This window comes from Somniosus microcephalus, chromosome 24 (genome assembly GCF_052327205.1).
Source record: "Somniosus microcephalus isolate GS21.2 chromosome 24, FLI_Smic_1.0, whole genome shotgun sequence".
In the NCBI taxonomy this organism is placed as follows: Eukaryota; Metazoa; Chordata; class Chondrichthyes; order Squaliformes; family Somniosidae; genus Somniosus; species Somniosus microcephalus.
The window spans coordinates 63,828,781-63,846,654 of NC_141010.1; the positions used below are offsets into that span (position 1 = coordinate 63,828,781).

At 52.4% G+C, this 17,874-nt stretch overlaps 1 protein-coding gene across 6 annotated transcripts in view; it reads left to right on the forward strand.

Moving 5' to 3' along the window:
- The window catches only part of maptb (microtubule-associated protein tau b), a 709,263-nt gene that overhangs the window by 380,864 nt on the left and 310,525 nt on the right, over positions 1-17,874 (forward strand). The window lies entirely within an intron of this gene.

Genomic DNA, 17,874 nt, shown 5'->3' on the forward strand with positions numbered 1-17,874 from the left:
GTGACCAGACACAGAGAGTGACCAAAGACAGAGAGTGACCAGAGACAGAGTCCCTGGTCACTCTCTGTCTCTGGTCACTCTCTGTCCCTGGTCACTCTCTGTCGCTGGTCACTCTCTGTCTCTGGTCACTCTCTGTCCATGGTCACTCTCTGTCCCTGGTCACTCTCTGTCTCTGGTCACCCTCTGTCTTTGGTCACTCTCTGTCCCCGGTCACTCTCTGCCCCCAGTCACTCTCTGTCTCTGGTCACTCTCTGTCCCTGGTCACTCTCTGTCTCTGGTCACTCTCTGTCCCTGGTCACTCTCTGTCCCTGGTCACTCTCTGTCTTTGGTCACTCTCTATCCCTGGTCACTCTCTGTCTCTGGTCACTCTCTGTCTCTGGTCACTCTCTGTCCCTGGTCACTCTCTGCCTCTGGTCACTCTCTGTCCCTGGTGACTCTCTGTCCCTGGTCACTCTCTGTCTCTGGTCACTCTCTGTCTCTGGTCACTCTCTGTCCCTGGTCACTCTCTGTCTCTGGTCACTCTCTGTCTCTGGTGACTCTCTGGGGGAGAAATTCAGTTGCATAGTGCCTCCAGTTAGCGCCTGCTGTTAGAGCTCTGTGCAGTGTTGGAGGTGGACTCCTCCACAGTCCTTACCATTGCCAAGAGGCTCTCGGGCACCCTTGCCATTCCACCTATCATCTGCTTGCCCATCACCCTTCTTCTAAAGGCCTCTCCATCGAAGTCCTCATCTGAGTCCTGTGCAACAGAACTTGCACACGAACTCGCCCTCCGGGGAGCTGGTCTATAAGCTATCCTTTCCCCCGGCCTTGCTGTAGCCCGCTTGCCCCCGGTGCCTCACCCTGTGCAGTTCCCACTACTATACTAGCTTCTAAAGAACGCGTAGTGCCAGTATCTGAGCTGGTGCCTGCGGGTGAGACATGCAGTGACGCGGTTTGTTCTTCCTCCTCCTCTTCTCCCACCTCGCTCTCTACGGTGCCCTCAGGGGCAGGCTGCTCAGGTGCTTGCTCATTATCTGAAAGCATAAAGGCCACAAGAGTCGTGTTAAGGTGAGGGGAGGGGGGCAGGAAGGGAGAAATGCATGGAGACAGCGTGATTAGCTGGAAAGTGGGAAAGGCTTGTGGGGTGAGGGGGAAGTGGGATGTGAGAAGAAGGAGTAGGGATGAAAATTCCGTTGTTGTCCCCAAGGGGGTCAATGTCGCCGGTGGCCACGGCGCCAACCACCTGGCGCCCAATAATCTGCAGCACTCGATTCTGCAGCGCAGACAGTGGTTGGGTGTCGGCTCGTCCCCCACCTGTGCACTCCTGCCCCCTCCTGTTGTGAGTCACCTTGGCCTGCAAGAGAAAGGAAAGTGTGTGAGTGAGTGTGGAGCAATGTGTTTGGGAGATGCACCTGCCGTAGTTGAATAGCTGTCATTGTGTGCAAGGTATGAGATGTGGGTGTGTGTGTTGGTGGGTGGAGATTGTTGGTGGGTGAGTGCTGGGGGTGTGGTACTTTAGCCAGTGTGTGCAGACTAAGGTTCAGATGGTGCTATGTAGCATTTATTGAAGCATTGACTCACCCTGACCACCCGAGTGAGGTTGTTAAATTTCTTCCTGCACTGTGTGTGGGTCCTGGGGACCACAGTGCTGCCCGAGAGCTGCTGGGCTACCTCCCTCCACATGGTGCAGAGGACTTGTGGCGAGGGCCTCCTGCCACTTGCTGGGTAGAGCACCGCCCTCCGTCTCTCCACAGCGAACACTGTTAGATCTGTGGTTCAGTGGATAAATAATTACACGGATGCTGTACATAAACAAATAACAGGTCTTTACTGGAGGAGGGTAATCTCTAGACTGGGGTACAGAGGCATGCGCACAGCTTATATACCGGTGTGGTCACTGCCGGTACTACAGTATACAGGAGCTGTAAAAAGTAGTTCTGACTTAAAGCACATACACTACAATTCCTCCCTTTTTAGATTAATAATACCCCCTTAATATTCAAATAACAATTACATTTTTACATGTGCATTCAATAACAAAAGTCCATTTATAGATTCAGTCTTTGGGGCGGCTTCCTGACCCTTTCGGGATAGCGCCTTTCCGGAGGTTTTCGTTCTTGGTGCAGAGGCAATTCTGAGCCCCTTTCATCGGGTAGTTCATCGGGTTCCACTGCTACTGGGTCTGAAGTAGATACTACCGGTATGTCAGGTTCATCCCCAGGTACTCGAGACATGGAGTTGACGCATTCCTGTGATGCTAAGATCTGATCGACGTGGCGTCTCACAATGTTCTCCCCGACATCCACTGTGTACATTAATGGTCCCTGCCTTGTACATATCGTTCCGGGTTGCCACTTCTCTGTTCGATAGTCCCGGGCCAAGACTGGTTGCCCTACATTGAAGCTCCTTATCGGCTTCTCGTTGATGTGCTGGAATTGTTTGTCCTCAACATTTCTTCGCACATTTGGTCTGAGCAAGTCCAGACGCGATCTCAACCTTCGGTTAAAGAACATCATGGCCAGGGTCTGGTTGGTAACTGCATGTGTCGCGTTTCAGTAGGCTAATAAGAAATTGTCCATCTTATGCTGTAGTGGAATTTCCTCATCGCACATGGCCTTTATCGCCTTCTTAAAGGTTTGTACGAACCTCTCAGCCAATCCATTGGTGGCTGGATGATACGGGGCGGATGTGTAATGCCTTACCCCATTCCTTTTCATGAATTTTTGGAACTCATCAGACACAAACTGTGGTCCATTATCAGAGCAGATCTGCTCTGGCAACCCGTTTCTGGCAAATATGGTCCGTAGGACTGCAATCATTTTCTCTGTAGTGGTTGAAGACATCTTTATCACCACTTTGAATGAGCATCCACTGCTATTAAGAACATTGAGTCCATGAATGGACCAGCAAAATCAATGTGCACCCGTTGCCATGGAGAGGAGGGCCATTCCCATGGGTGTAGAGGGGCATGTGGTGGTGCATCTTGGACCTTCTGGCATCCTAAGCAGCTCTTAGTTAGGTCTTCGATTTGTTGATCGATTCCCGGCCACCACATATAAGCCCTAGCAAGGCTTTTCATTTTCTCTCCCCCCAGATGACCTTCATGTAGCTCATTTAGCACTCTCTCCCTTAACTTGGGTGGAATCACCACTCTGGATCCACACATCACTGTCCCCTGGCATACTGACAGCTGTTCTCTTCTGGATGAGAATGCTGGCAACAGTGAGTCGCCATGTGTTGGCCATCCCCTCACCGTCAATTCATATACCCGTGACAGCGTTGGATCATTGCGGGTCTCCTTCTCTATATCCGCATTTGTTACTGGCAATCGTTCAATTATCGACGAATAAAATATCTCGATAGGGTCCACTGCTGGTGCTTCCTCCACAGTAGGCAGTGGCAGGCGCGATAGCCCATCAGCGTTCCCATGCTGTCTCGTGCCTTTATATTCTATTTCATATTGATTCGCCCCTAGAAACAGGGACCATCTTTGTAACCGCTGTGCAGTCATTATTGGCACGCCCTTCTTAGGATTAAAGATGGAAACAAGTGGTTGGTGGTCAGTCAGCAAGGTGAACTTCTGCCCATGCAGATAGTGGTTGAATTTTTTTACTCCCCATACTAGGCTGAGGGCCTCCCTGTCAATCTGGGCGTAGTTGCGCTCGGCTGAGGTTAGTGACCGAGACGCAAAGGCTACTGGCCTCTCCAACCCGTCTGGGAATTTGTGCGACAGCACCGCTCCAATGCCATAGGGTGATGCATCACATGCCAAACGAATTAGTAGTGCTGGGTTGAAATGGGCCAACACCTCTTTTGATGTGATCAATTCTTTACACTTCTGGAAAGCACGTCTACGTTCGTCATCCCACTTCCATGGTACCCCTGTTTGCAGTAGGGTGTTCAGCAGGTGTAATACCGTCGACAAATTTGGTAAGAACTTGTGGTAATAGTTTACCAGCCCGAGGAACGACCTCAGTTGTGACACATTTTCCGGTGCTGGAGCCTTGACTACTGCCTCTATCTTGTCAGGGGACTTATGTAACCCCTCTTCATCGATGAGGTGGCGGCAATACGAGATCTGTTTCTGGAAAAACTCGCACTTGTGGCGATTAGCTCGTAGCCCATATTCCTTTAATCTGGCGAGCACCTTCTCCAAGTTAGCGAGGTGATCACCGTCATTTTCGCCCGTGACCAAGATGTCATCCAAATAACACTGGGTCCCTGGAATCCCTTGCAGGACCTGATCCATTGCCCTTTGCCAGATAGCCGGAGCCGAGGCTACTCCAAACACCAGCCGGTTGTATTGATAGAGACCTTTATGGGTGTTGATCGTAAGGTAATGTTTTGAAGCTTCTTCTACCTCCATTTGCAAGTACGCCTGGGCTAGATCAATTTTGGTGAAGCGTTTACCACCAGATAGCGAGGCAAAAATATCCTCAATTTGTGGAAGCGGATATTGCACCATGTGAAGGACTGGGTTCACTGTCACCTTAAAATCCCCACAGATGCGGACCTTCTTTGGTTCCCCAGGCGTATTACTCAACGACCTCTTCATTACAGGAACGATGGGTGTAGCCCACTCGCTCCAGTCCACTTTGGACAGTATGTAAGGGGGGGGGCTTCTTTTGACTGGTTTATGGTAATTTACCTGGCCAGCAGCATTTGCCTCTGAGCTCTGACCAATTCCAACCTTTTACCTGGTTTACGGTAATTCACCTGGTCAACAGCCTTTTGCTGCTGCACTCTAAACCAAATTACAAACAACGGTTTCGAATCGCTACCCTCCTTCAGTTCTGAGTGGAGGAACTTATAATTAATGATTTTAAAACGGACAAGTGGTTTGGATGGTAGAAAAATCAAGTTTTATTACCTAAATAAACTACAATCAAAAGAATAAACTATACCACACGAACACAGTAATTACAGTAAAACTATATAACAGGGGGTTGCAGATGGCGAAAACGAGGGATACAATGGCTACAATGTTATTTAAACAATCTTAGCAATTCCCTTAAATCACCACCCCAAACTCCTGCTAAGTTGCCTTGTTGAGGAGTCAGAACACCCTGCTCACCTGTGGTCCAGCGAAGTAAAAAGAGTGATAGCTTCCCAGCAGCTATCTTTTATACCTGGTGAGATCCTGCCGTTCTGCCTTGCAAGGGCTGTGTGCAAAATTCCCCGCCCAAAGGATCCAATACACAAGAGAAAGCTATGATTGGCTAACTCAAAGTGGTTAGACTGGGTTAATGTGTCTTCCGGAGCTCCCTGGGCTGAAACAAAAGGGAAATACAACTGCTCTATTGTCCAGAATGCTAGGTGATTTAGACCCATTCAATTCTTAAACGGATCCCATTCAAGATACAAAAGTCTCTTCTGCAGTTTAGATGTATCCACTCGATATACAAACAAATGCTAATAACATTCAATTGCTTTGTAAACAAAGCATTGTCCTTTGTCTTCGGCCATGTGGTGACAGCCATTTTTATCCCTGGAAATTTAAAAGCACAATGCCCAGGGATTCTTTAATCAAAAAAATTGATCTTCAGAACTGTAAATTATTGCGAATTCTTACAAGTACTCCTGAACGTTCCAACCCTTCCAGCTCTGCTTCAACCGCTGGTCTGATCGCATAAGGCACTGGTCTGGCCTTCAGAAACTTTGGGCTTGCATTATCCTCTATTTTAATTGTTGCTGTTATTCCTTTTAGTGTTCCTAGTCCCTCCTGGAACACTTCTTTTGCGTCAGTTAGCATTTTTGACAGTCGTCCAGGTGTGACGTCGTCATCCTTTTTGGCCTCCACCTTCAGTGCCTGTATGGAATGCCAATCTAAATGTATCTTCCGGATCCATTCACGTCCTAGTAGTGGTGGTCCTCCATTTGGCAAAACATATATATCCATTTTAGGTATTTCCTGACCTTTATATGTCACTTTCACCCTTATTTTTCCTTTGGGGTAGACTTTTTGCCCCGTATACGTCTTCAAGACAATCTCTGTAGCTTTCAAGGGTATGTGTGAAAATAGCCGCTTGTAGTCTCTTAGATTTATGACTGTTAGAGCTGACCCTGTGTCCAATTCCATTTCCACTTGGACTCCGTCTATCTTGAGTGTAACCCAGATAGTCTGGTGATCCTCCATTTTGGTTACATTATGTAGTTTCAGACAACACAGCTCCTTGCTTCCGGAGTCTGTGTCATTTTTCTGTTCGTCTGAACTACTGTCCATTACCTGGTGTACCTTTTTGTACTTCTCCTGTGGAGATTTCTTACTGTTGGTTTTCTTCCCAGACCTGCAGACTCTTGCTATGTGTCCTGCTTTTCCACACTGTCTGCAAACTTGGTCCTTGAACCAACAATCTTTCTGGTCATGTGTTGTTCTGCCGCAGCGATAGTACTTCCCTGTTCCATAGGTCATTTCGTTGGTGCCATATTCTTGCAGTCTCCGTTGTATCTCTGCAGCGCCCCTTGTGGCTGCTTCGTGTGATACTGCCATACTGAAAGCTTTGTCCAGCGTAAGGTCCTTTTCTGATAGAAGCCGTTTCTGGGTTCCTTCACTTTGTAGCCCACACACAAACTTGTCCCTTAACGTGTCTGCTAGTCCCACTCCAAACTGGCAGTATTTCGATAGCTTGCGCAGTTCCGTTAGGTACTCAGCATTGCTTTCGTCTTTGTGTTGGTTCCTTTTATGGAACTTAAATCATTCTGCTATCAGCAGCGGTGTGGGGTTTAAGTGGTCCTGTAGGATTTCTACTATGCTTTCAAAATTCTTGTTTACCGGCTTCTCTGGGGTTATTAGATTTCGCAGTAACCCATAAGTTTTTGCACCCATGGAATTTAACAGAACCAGTGCTTTATTAGCATCTGGCACTTCATTTGCCCTGCAGTACACCTCAATGCGTTCCACATATGTCGCCCAATCCTCGACTTCATTGTCGAACGTAGAGATACTGCCACTCTTCGGCATCCTTGGTTGTGCGTTAACTATCACCAATGGCGCCTCCCGCGCATCCCCTTCTTCTCCGCTGGCACAAAATGGCGTCTCCCGCGCTTTCCTTCCTTCCCGCGCTCGCCCGTCTTCTCCGCTGTGGCTTCGCAAAATGGCGTCTCCCGCGCTCTTCCTTCTTCTCCGCGGCTCAATGGCGCCTCCCGCGCTCTCCCTGCTTCTCCGCGGCTCAATGGCGTCTCCCGTGCTCTCCCTGCTTCTCCGCGGCTCAAAGGCATCTCCCCTTGCTTCGCCCCGCGGACCCTGATCAGCCCGTGATCCCTGGCTGTGCTCTGCGCGTTCTTCTCTTGATATTTGTCGATGCCGCTCAGTCTAGAACCCGGCTGTTTCTTACCCTCTCTCTCTCCGGTTTGCAGTATTTTTCCTCGACGCCGCTCGGTGATCAATCCCCGGCTGCGCCCTGCTCTCTTCACCCTCTTTCTTACCCCGTCGACGCTGCCCGGCTCTCTCTCTCTGCCATCGGTCGGCTCCAGCCGCCGCTGCTCGGGAAGGGTCTGTTCTGGACCTGTCGTCGGTCTCTTACTGCTCGTTGTGGCTGGGGAACCAAGCCCGGCTCTCCACAACCTCCCCAGTGAAGTTGTATCTCTGCCTGACTGCTGGGTGGTTGCTCGCGGTCGATGCCCGTGTTCCTGGACTCGACTATTTTTTTAAATTTTTTTTTATGTTGCAGCTAGATTCGCATCAACACTCGTCGCCACTGTTAGATCCATGGTTCAGTGGATAAATAATTACACAGATGCTGTACATAAACAAATAACAGGTCTTTACTGGAGGAGGGTAATCTCTAGACTGGGGTACAGAGGCATGCGCACAGCATGCGTACAGCTCCTGTATACTGCAGCACCGGTGTGGTCACTGCCGATACTACAGTATACAGGAGCTGTAAAAAGTAGTTCTGACTTAAAGCACATACACTACAAACACCAAGGCCTGAATCTGCAGGCTCTCTCCCTGGGGCGTGGATCTGCCATAATGACACCTCCTTCAGTGGTCTGGTTCCTTCTCCTTGGCCTTCTGCTGCTTGCTTAGACAGCTGCAGTACCAGTAATGCTGAGAATGAGGTTCTGCAGCATGATTGGTCCTCCCGGATAAGAACTGGAAAGAGCCTGTGGCAATGACGACTAGCAATTAGACTGAACCTGAAATTGATTAGCACTTTGAATCAATGCCACTGAGCTAGGTCATTAGCGCTTGATTTAGCGCTCCCATCCTTTCTTTGAGCGATGACACTGAATTTTGCATGCAGCGAGATTCATTACCTCAAACTTTTCCAAAGTTAGCACCCACCCTTGGCTACAATGAATTTCTCCCCCTCTGTCCCTGGTCACTCTCTGTCTCTGGTCACTCTCTGTCCCTGGTCACTCACTGTCCCTCGTCACTCTCTGTCTCTGGACACTCTCTGTCACTGGTCACTCTCTGTCTCTGGTCACTCTCTGTCTCTGGTCACTCACTGTCTCTGGACACTCTCTGTCCCTGGTCACTCTCTGTCCCTGGTCACTCTCTGTCTCTGGTCACTCTCTGTCCCTGGTCACTCTCTGTCTCTGGACACTCTCTGCCTCTGGTCACTCTCTGTCCCTGGTCACACTCTGTCTCTGGTCACTCTCTGTCTCTGGTCACTCTCTGTCTCTGGTCACTCTCTGTCTCTGGACACTCTCTGTCCCTGGTCACTCTCTGTCCCTGGTCACTCTCTGTCCCTGGTCACTCTCTGTCTCTGGTCACTCACTGTCTCTGGACACTCTCTGTCTCTGGTCACTCACTGTCTCTGGTCACTCTCTGTCTCTGGTCACTCTCTGCCCCTGGTCACTCTCTGTCTCTGGTCACTCTCTGTCTCTGGTCACTCTCTGTCCCTGGTCACTCTCTGTCTCTGGTCACTCTCTGTTCCTGGTCACGCTCTGTCTCTGGACACTCTCTGTCCCTGGTCACACTCTGTCTCTGGACACTCTCAGTCTCTGGACACTCTCTGTCCCTGGTCACCCTCTGTCTCTGGTCAAGCTCTGTCTCTGGGTACTCTCTGTCCCTGGTCACCCTCTGTCCCTGGTCACTCTCTGTCCCTGGTCACTCACTGTCCCTGGTCACTCTCTGTCCTTGGTCACACTCTGTCTCTGGACACTCTCTGTCCCTGGTCACTCTCTGTCCCTGGACACTCTCTGTCCCTGGTCACTCTCTGTCCCTGGTCACTCTCTGTCTCTGGTCACTCTGTGCCTCTGGTCACCCTCTGTCCCTGGTCACTCTCTGTCCCTGGTCACTCTCTGTCGCTGGACACTCTCTGTCCCTTGTCACTCTCTGTCCCTGGTCTCTCTCTGTCCCTGGACACACTCTGTCCTTGGTCACTCTCTGTCTCTGATCACTCTCTGTCTCTGGTCACTCTCTGTCTCTGGTCACTCTCTGTCTCTGGCCACTCTCTGTCTCTGGACACTCTCTGTCCCTGGTCACTCTCTGTCCCTGGTCACTCTCTGTCCCTGGTCACTCTCTGTCCCTGGTCACTTTCTGTCTCTGGTCACTCTCTGTCTCTGGACACTCTCTGTCTCTGGTCACTCTCTGTCTCTGGTCACTCTCTGTCCCTGGTCACTCTCTGTCCCTGGTCACTCTCTGTCTCTGGTCACTCTCTGTCCCTGGACACTCTCTGTCTCTGGTCACTCTCTGTCCCTGGTCACTCTCTGTCCCTGGTCACTTTCTGTCTCTGGTCACTCTCTGTCTCTGGATACTCTCTGTCCCTGGTCACTCTCTGTCTCTGGTCACTCTCTGTCCCTGGTCACTCTCTGTCTCTGGACACTCTCTGTCCCTGGTCACTCTCTGTCCCTGGTCACTTTCTGTCTCTGGTCACTCTCTGTCCCTGGTCACTCTCTGTCTCTGGACACTCTCTGTCTCTGGTCACTCTCTGTCCCTGGTCACTCTCTGTCTCTGGTCACTCTCTGGCCTAGAAATTCATTAAGGCGCTGCCAGCTTTGCGGCCAGTTACCGCCTAAAGAGGGCTTCTGCGCCAAAAATGAGTTTGCGCTGATATTCAGCGCAGCGGTATTGGCGGCGGTAGCCATTAGCACTGCGCCGGCACCGATGACGTCATCGGTGTGCGCAGTGCCCCGGTTCGGCCCCGAAACCGGCCCGATCCCCATATTTAGTAGCGGCCGCCTCCTCCGAAGCGGCCGCAAACAGCGACCAGAAAACGGGGCCGTGCTGTAGCCTTAGTGGGGCGCTTTAAAGGTGAAGGTGCGGCCGGCCGCTTTTTCGGCGGCCGCCTGCCCGCACCTCCTTCCCCGGCCTCCTCCACCGCACCCCCCGCGGCATTGCCGGCTGCTTTCCGCGAACCCGGCACTTCTCCGTGGTGCCGGGCTCATTTGCCGGCACTCTCCAGCGGCGATCTCCCCGTTGCAGGCAGCTTCCCCTTAAGAGAAGGAGGAGGCCTGCAGTACCGCAGCCTGCCGCTCCGCAGCGGCTGGCGCAGCAGTGCCAAGAGCGCTGAAATTCAGTGTCAGCACCCCAAGCGGAGGCGGGCACACCCTGGTATAGCGCCCGGTTCCGATTTGGGGCGCAAACACTGAATATCTGGCGATCGCTAATGGCTCCCCGCCCAGCGCTAACTTTTGGGCATGAGCGAGCTGGCCGCCCCAAAATGAATTTCTAGGCCTCTGTCTCTTGTCACTCTCTGTCCCTGGTCACTCTCTGTCTCTGGTCACTCTCTGTCTCTAGTCACTCTCTGCCTCTGGTCACTCTCTGTCTCTGGTCACTCTCTGTCCCTGGACACTCTCTGTCCCTGGTCACTCTCTGTCCCTGGTCACTCTCTGTCCCTAGTCACTCTCTGTCTCTGGTCATTCTCTGTCTCTGGTCACTCTCTGTCCCTGGTCACTCTCTGTCTCTGGTCACTCTCTGTCTCTGGTCACTCTCTGTCTCTGGTCACTCTCTGTCCCTGGTCACTCTCTGTCCCTAATCACTCTCTGTCTCTGGTCACTCTCTGTCTCTGGTCACTCTCAGTCCCTGGTCACTCTCTGTCTCTGGTCACTCTCTGTCTCTGGTCTCTCTCTGTCCCTGGACACTCTCTGTCCCTGGTCACTCTCTGTCCCTGGTCACTCTCTGTCCCTGGTCACTCTCTGCCTCTGGTCACTCTCTGTCCCTGGTCACTCTCTGTCCCGGGTCACTCTCTGTCTCTGGTCACTCTCTGTCTCTGGACACTCTCTGTCCCTGGTCGCTCGCTGTCCCTGGTCACTCTCTTTCTCTGGTCATTCTCTGTCTCTGGACACTCTCTGTCCCTGGTCATTCTCTGTCCCTGGTCACTCTCTGTCTCTGGTCACTCTCTGTCTCTGGGCACTCTCTGTCAATGGACACTCTCTGTCTCTGGACACTCTCTGCCTCTGGTCACTCTCTGTCTCTGTCCCTGGACACTCTCTGTCCCTGGTCACTCTCTGTCTCTGGTCACTCTCTGTCTCTTGTCACTCTCTGTCCCTGGTCACTCTCTGTCCCTGGACACTCTCTGTCCCTGGTCACTCTCTGTCCCTGGTCACTCTCTGTCTCTGGTGACTCGCTGTCCCTGGTCACTCTCTGTCCCTGGTCACTCTCTGTCTCTGGTCACACTCTGTCTCTGGCCACTCTCTGTCTCTGTTCACCCTCTGTCCCTGGTCACTCTCTGTCCCTGGTCACTCTCTGTCTCTGCACACTCTCTGTCGCTGGTCACGCTCTGTCCCTGGTCACTCTCTGTCCCTGGACACTCTCTGTCCCTGGTCACTCTCTGTCCCTGGTCACTCTCTGTCTCTGGTGACTCTCTGTCCCTGGTCACTCTCTGTCCCTGGTCAATCTCTGTCTCTGGTCAATCTCTGTCTCTGGCCACTCTCTGTCTCTGTTCGCCCTCTGTCCCTGGTCATTCTCTATCCTGGTCACTCTCTGTCTCTGGACACTCTCTGTCCCTGTTCACTCTCTGTCCCTGGTCACTCTCTGTCCCTGGACACTCTCTGTCCCTGGTCACTCTCTGTCCCTGGTCACTCTCTGTCTCTGGTGACTCTCTGTCCCTGGTCACTCTCTGTCCCTGGTCACTCTCTGTCTCTGGTCATTCTCTGTCTCTGGACACTCTCTGTCCCTGCTCACTCTCTGTCCCTGGTCACTTTCTGTCTCTGGTCACTCTCTGTCTCTGGACACTCTCTGTCTCTGGTCACTCTCTGTCTCTGGTCACTCTCTTTCACTGGTCACTCTCTGTCCCTGGTCACTCTCTGTCTCTGGTCACCCTCTGTCCCTGGTCACTCTCTGTCTCTGGACACTCTCTGTCCCTGGTCATTCTCTGTCTCTGGACACTCTCTGTCCCTGGTCTCTCTCTGTCTCTGGTCACTCTCTGTCTCTGGTCACTCTCTGTCTCTGGAGACTCTCTGTCCCTGGTCACTCTCTCTCCCTGGTCACTCTCTTTCCCTGGACACTCTCTTTCCCTGGTCACTCTCTGTCTCTGATCACTCTCTGTCTCTGGTGACTCTCTGTCACTGGTCACTCTCTGTCCCTGGTCACTCTCTGTCTCTGGTCACTCTCTGTCTCTGGACACTCTCTGTCCCTGGTCACTCTCTGTCCCTGGTCACTCTCTGTCCCTGGTCACTTTCTGTCCCTGGTCACTTTCTGTCTCTGGTCACTCTCTGTCTCTGGTCACTCTCTGTCTCTGGTCACTCTCTGTCCCTGGTCACTCTCTGTCTCTGGTCACTCTCTGTCCCTGGTCACTCTCTGTCTCTGGTCACTCTCTGTCCCTGGTCACTCTCTGTCTCTGGACTCTCTCTGTCCCTGGTCACTCTCTGTCTCTGGACACTCTCTGTCTCTGGACACTCTCAGCCCCTGGTCACTCTCTGTCTCTGGTCACTCTCTGTCTCTGGTCACTCTCTGTCCCTGGTCACCCTCTGTCCCTGGTCACTCTCTATCCCTGGTCATTCTCTGTCCCTGGTGACTCTCTGTCCCTGGTCACTCTCTGCCTCTGGTCACTCTCTGTCCCTGGTCACTCTCTGTCCCTGGTCACTCTCTGTCTCTGGTCACTCTCTGTCTCTGGTCACTCTCTGTCTCTGGTCACCCTCTGTCCCTGCTCACTCTCTGTCCCAGGTCACTCTCTGTCCCTGGTCACTCTCTGCCTCTGGACACTCTCTGTCCCTGGTCACTCTCTGTCCCTGGTCACTCTCTGTCTCTGGTCACTCTCTGTCTCTGGTCACTCTCTGTCTCTGGTCACCCTCTGTCCCTGGTCATTCTCTGTCCCTGGTCACTCTCTGTCCCTGGTCACTCTCTGTCCCTGGTCACTCTCTGTCCCTGATCACTCTCTGTCTCTGGTCACTCTCTGTCTCTGGACACTCTCTGTCCCTGGTCACTCTCTGTCCCTGGTCACTCTCTGTCTCTGGTCACTCACTGTCTCTGGACACTCTCTGTCTCTGGACACTCTCTGTCTCTGGACACTCTCTGCCTCTGGTCACTCTCTGTCCCTGGTAACTCTCTGTCCCTGGTCACTCTCTGTCTCTGGTCGCTCTCTGTCTCTTTTCACTCTCTGTCTCTTGACACTCTTTCTCTCTGGACACTGTCTCTCCCTGGTCACTCTCTGTCCCTGGTCACTCTCTGTCTCTGGTTACTCTCTGTCTCTGGACACTCTCTGTCCCTGGTCACTCTCTGTCTCTGGTCACTCTCTGTCTCTTGTCACTCTCTGTCCCTGGTCACTCTCTGTGCATGGACACTCTCTGTCCCTGGTCACTCTCTGACCCTGGTCACTCTCTGTCTCTGGTGACTCTCTGTCCCTGGTCACTCTCTGTCCCTGATCACTCTCTGTCTCTGGTCACTCTCTGTCTCTGGCCACTCTCTGTCTCTGTTCACCCTCTGTCCCTGGTCACTCTCTGTCCCTGGTCACTCTCGGTCTCTGGACACTCACTGTCCCTGGTCACTCTCTGTCCCTGGTCACTCTCTGTCCCTGGACACTCTCTGTCCCTGGTCACTCTCTGTCCCTGGTCACTCTCTGTCTCTGGTGACTCTCTGTCCCTGGTCACTCTCTGTCCCTGGTCACTCTCTGTCCCTGGTCACTCTCTTTCTCTGGTCACTCTCTGTCTCTGGACACTCTCTGTCCCTGGTCACTCTCTGTCCCTGGTCACTTTCTGTCTCTGGTCACTCTCTGTCTCTGGACACTCTCTGTCTCTGGTCACTCTCTGTCTCTGGTCACTCTCTGTCCCTGGTCACTCTCTGTCCCTGGTCACTCTCTGTCTCTGGTCACTCTCTGTCCCTGGTCACTCTCTGTCTCTGGTCACTCTCTGTCCCTGGTCACTCTCTGTCTCTGGACACTCTCTGTCCCTGGTCATTCTCTGTCTCTGGACACTCTCTGTCTCTGGACACTCTCTGTCCCTGGTCTCTCTCTGTCTCTGGTCACTCTCTGTCTCTGGTCACTCTATGTCCCTGGTCACCCTCTGTCCCTGCCCCCTCTCTATCCCTGGTCACTCTCTGTCTCTGGACACTCTCTGTCCCTGGTCACCCTCTGTCCCTGGTCACTCTCTGTCCCTGGTCACTCTCTGACTCTGGACACTCTCTGTCCCTGGTCACCCTCGGTCCCTGGTCACTCTCTGTCTCTGGTCAATCTCTGTCTCTGGTCACTCTCTGTCCCTGGTCACTCTCTGTCCCTGGACACTCTCTGTCCCTGGTCACTCTCTGTCCCTGGTCACTCTCTGTCTCTGGTCACTCTCTGTCTCTGGTCACTCTCAGTGCCTTGTCACCCTCTGTCCCTGGTCACTCTCTGTCCCTCGTCACTCTCTGTCTCTGGACACTCTCTGTCCCTGGTCACTCTCTGTCTCTGGTCACTCTCTGTCTCTGGTCACTCTCTGTCTCTGGTCACTCTCTGTCCCTGGTCACTCTCTGTCTCTGGTCACTCTCTGTCCCTGGTCACACTCTGTCTCTGGTCACTCTCTGTCCCTGGTCACTCTCTGTCTCTGGACACTCTCTGTCCCTGGTCATTCTCTGTCTCTGGACACTCTCTGTCTCTGGACACTCTCTGTCCCTGGTCTCTCTCTGTCTCTGGTCACTCTCTGTCTCTGGTCACTCTATGTCCCTGGTCACCCTCTGTCCCTGGTCCCTGGTCCCTCTCTATCCCTGGTCACTCTCTGTCTCTGGACACTCTCTGTCCCTGGTCACCCTCTGTCCCTGGTCACTCTCTGTCCCTGGTCACTCTGTGACTCTGGACACTCTCTGTCCCTGGTCACTCTCTGTCCCTGGTCACTCTCTGTCTCTGGTCAATCTCTGTCTCTGGTCACTCTCTGTCCCTGGTCACTCTCTGTCCCTGGACACTCTCTGTCCCTGGTCACTCTCTGTCTCTGGTGACTCTCTGTCCCTGGTCACTCTCTGTCCCTGGTCACTCTCTGTCTCTGGTCATTCTCTGTCTCTGGTCACTCTCAGTCCCTTGTCACCCTCTGTCCCTGGTCACTCTCTGTCCCTGGTCACTCTCTGTCTCTGGACACTCTCTGTCCCTGGTCACTCTCTGTCCCTGGTCACTCTCTGTCTCTGGTCACTCTCTGTCTCTGGTCACTCTCTGTCCCTGATCACTCTCTGTCCCTGGACACTCTCTGTCCCTGGTCACTCTCTGTCTCTGGTCACTCTCTGTCTCTGGTCACTCTCTGTCCCTGGTCACTCTCTGTCTTTGGACACTCTCTGTCCATGGTCACTCTCTGTCTCTGGACACTCTCTGTCCCTGGTCACTCTCTGTCTCTGGTCACTCTCTGTCTCTGGTCACTCCCTGTCTCTGGACACTCTCTGTCCCTGGTCACTCTCTGTCTCTGGACACTCTCTGTCCATGGTCACGCTCTGTCTCTGGACACTCTCTGTCCCTGGTCACTCTCTGTCTCTGGTCACTCTCTGTCCCTGGTCACTCTCTGTCTCTGGACACTCTCTGTCCATGGTCTGTATCCCTACAATCTCACTCCATGTGGCCTTTGTCATCATTTCATTTCTGTTTGGTCAGTATTTTTCTCCCCCTCTTTCCGAAACCAGTGAAATCACCTGGAGTAGATCTTCAGGTGTTGCACAATTGTACCCACGGATTGACATTGTCGATACTGAGAGTGTGATTACCCTGGCTGGAGAGTCTAGAACTAGGGCGCATAGTCTCAGTTCAAGGGTTTGGCCATTTAAGAATGAAATGAGGAGGAATTTATTCACTCAGAGGGATCTGAATCTTTGGAATTCTCTCCCTCAAAGTACTGTTGAGTATATACAAGGCAAACAAAGGTAGATTTTTGGACTGTAGGGGAATCAAGGGATATGGAGATCAGGCAGGAAAATGGAGTTGAGGACAAAGATCAGCCATAATCTTATTGAATGGCAGAGCAGGCTCGAGGGGGCGTATGGCTGACACCTGCGCCTAATTCTTATGTTCTTATGAGAGTCAGTGTCTCTGAACTGTACCCCTGCGAGAGTCAATGTCTGTGGAACGGTACTCCAGTAAGAGTCAGCGTCTGTGGAACTGTACCCCAATGAGCGTCAGTGTCTGTGGAACTGTACCACAGTGAGAGTCAGTGTCTGTGGAACTGTACCCCAGTGAGAGTCAGTGTCTGTGAAACTTTACCCCTGTGAGAATCAATGTCTGTGGAACGGTACTCCAGTGAGAGTCAATGTCTGTGGAACGGTACTCCAGTGAGCGTCAGTGTCTGTGGAACTGTACCCCAGTGAGAGTCAGTGTCTGTGAAACTGTACCCCAGTGAGCATCAGTGTCTGTGGAACTGTACCCCAGTGAGCGTCACTGTCTGTGCAACTGTACCCAAGTGAGAGTCAGTGTCTGTGGAACTGTACGCCAGTGAGAGTCAGTGTCTGTGAAACTGTACCCGTGTGAGAGTCAATGTCTGTGGAACGGTACTCCAGTGAGAGTCAGTGCCTGTGGAACTGTACCCCAGTGAGAGTCAGTGTCTGTGGAACTGTACCCCAGTGAGAGTCAGTGTCTGTGAAACTGTACCCCAGTGAGCGTCAGTGTCTGTGGAACTGTACCCCAGTGAGCGTCACTGTCTGTGCAACTGTACCCCAGTGAGAGTCAGTGTCTGTGGAACTGTACGCCAGTGAGAGTCAGTGTCTGTGAAACTGCACCCCAGTGAGAATCAGTGTCTGTGGAACTGTACCCCAGTGAGAGTCAGTGTCTGTGGAACTGTGCCCCAGTGAGAGTCAGTGTCTGTGGAACTGTTCCCCAGTGAGAGTCAGTGCCTGTGGAACTGTACCCCAGTGAGAGTCAGTGCCTGTGGAACTCTACCCCAGTGAGGGTCAGTGTCTGTGAAACTGCACCACAGTGAGAGTCGGTGTCTGTGGAACTGTATCCCAGTGAGAGTCAGTGTCTGTGGAACTGTACCCCAGTGAGAGTCAGTTTCTATGGAACTGTACCCCAGTGAGAGTCGGTGTCTGTGGAACTGTACCCCAGTGAGAGTCAGTGTCTGTGGATCTGTACCCCAGTGAGAGTCAGTGTCTGTGGAACTGTACCCCAGTGAGAGTCTGTGACGGTGGAACTGTACCCCAGTGAGTGTCAGTGTCTGTGAAACTGTACCCCAGTGAGAATCAGTGTCTGTGGAACTGTACCCCAGTGAGCGTCACTGTCTGTGCAACTGTACCCCAGTGAGAGTCAGCGTCTGTGGAACTGTACCCTAGTGAGAGTCAGTGTCTGTGAAACTGTACCCCTGTGAGAGTCAATGTCTGTGGAACGGTACTCCAGTAAGAGTCAGTGCCTGTGGAACTGTATCCCAGTGAGAGTCAGTGTCTGTGAAACTGCACCCCAGTGAGAATCAGTGTCTGTGGAACTGTACCCCAGTGAGAGTCAGTGTCTGTGGAACTGTACCCCTGTGAGCATCAGTGTCTGTGGAACTGTACCCCAGTGAGCGTCACTGTCTGTGCAACTGTACCCCAGTGAGAGTCAGTGTCTGTGAAACTGTACCCCTGTGAGAGTCAATGTC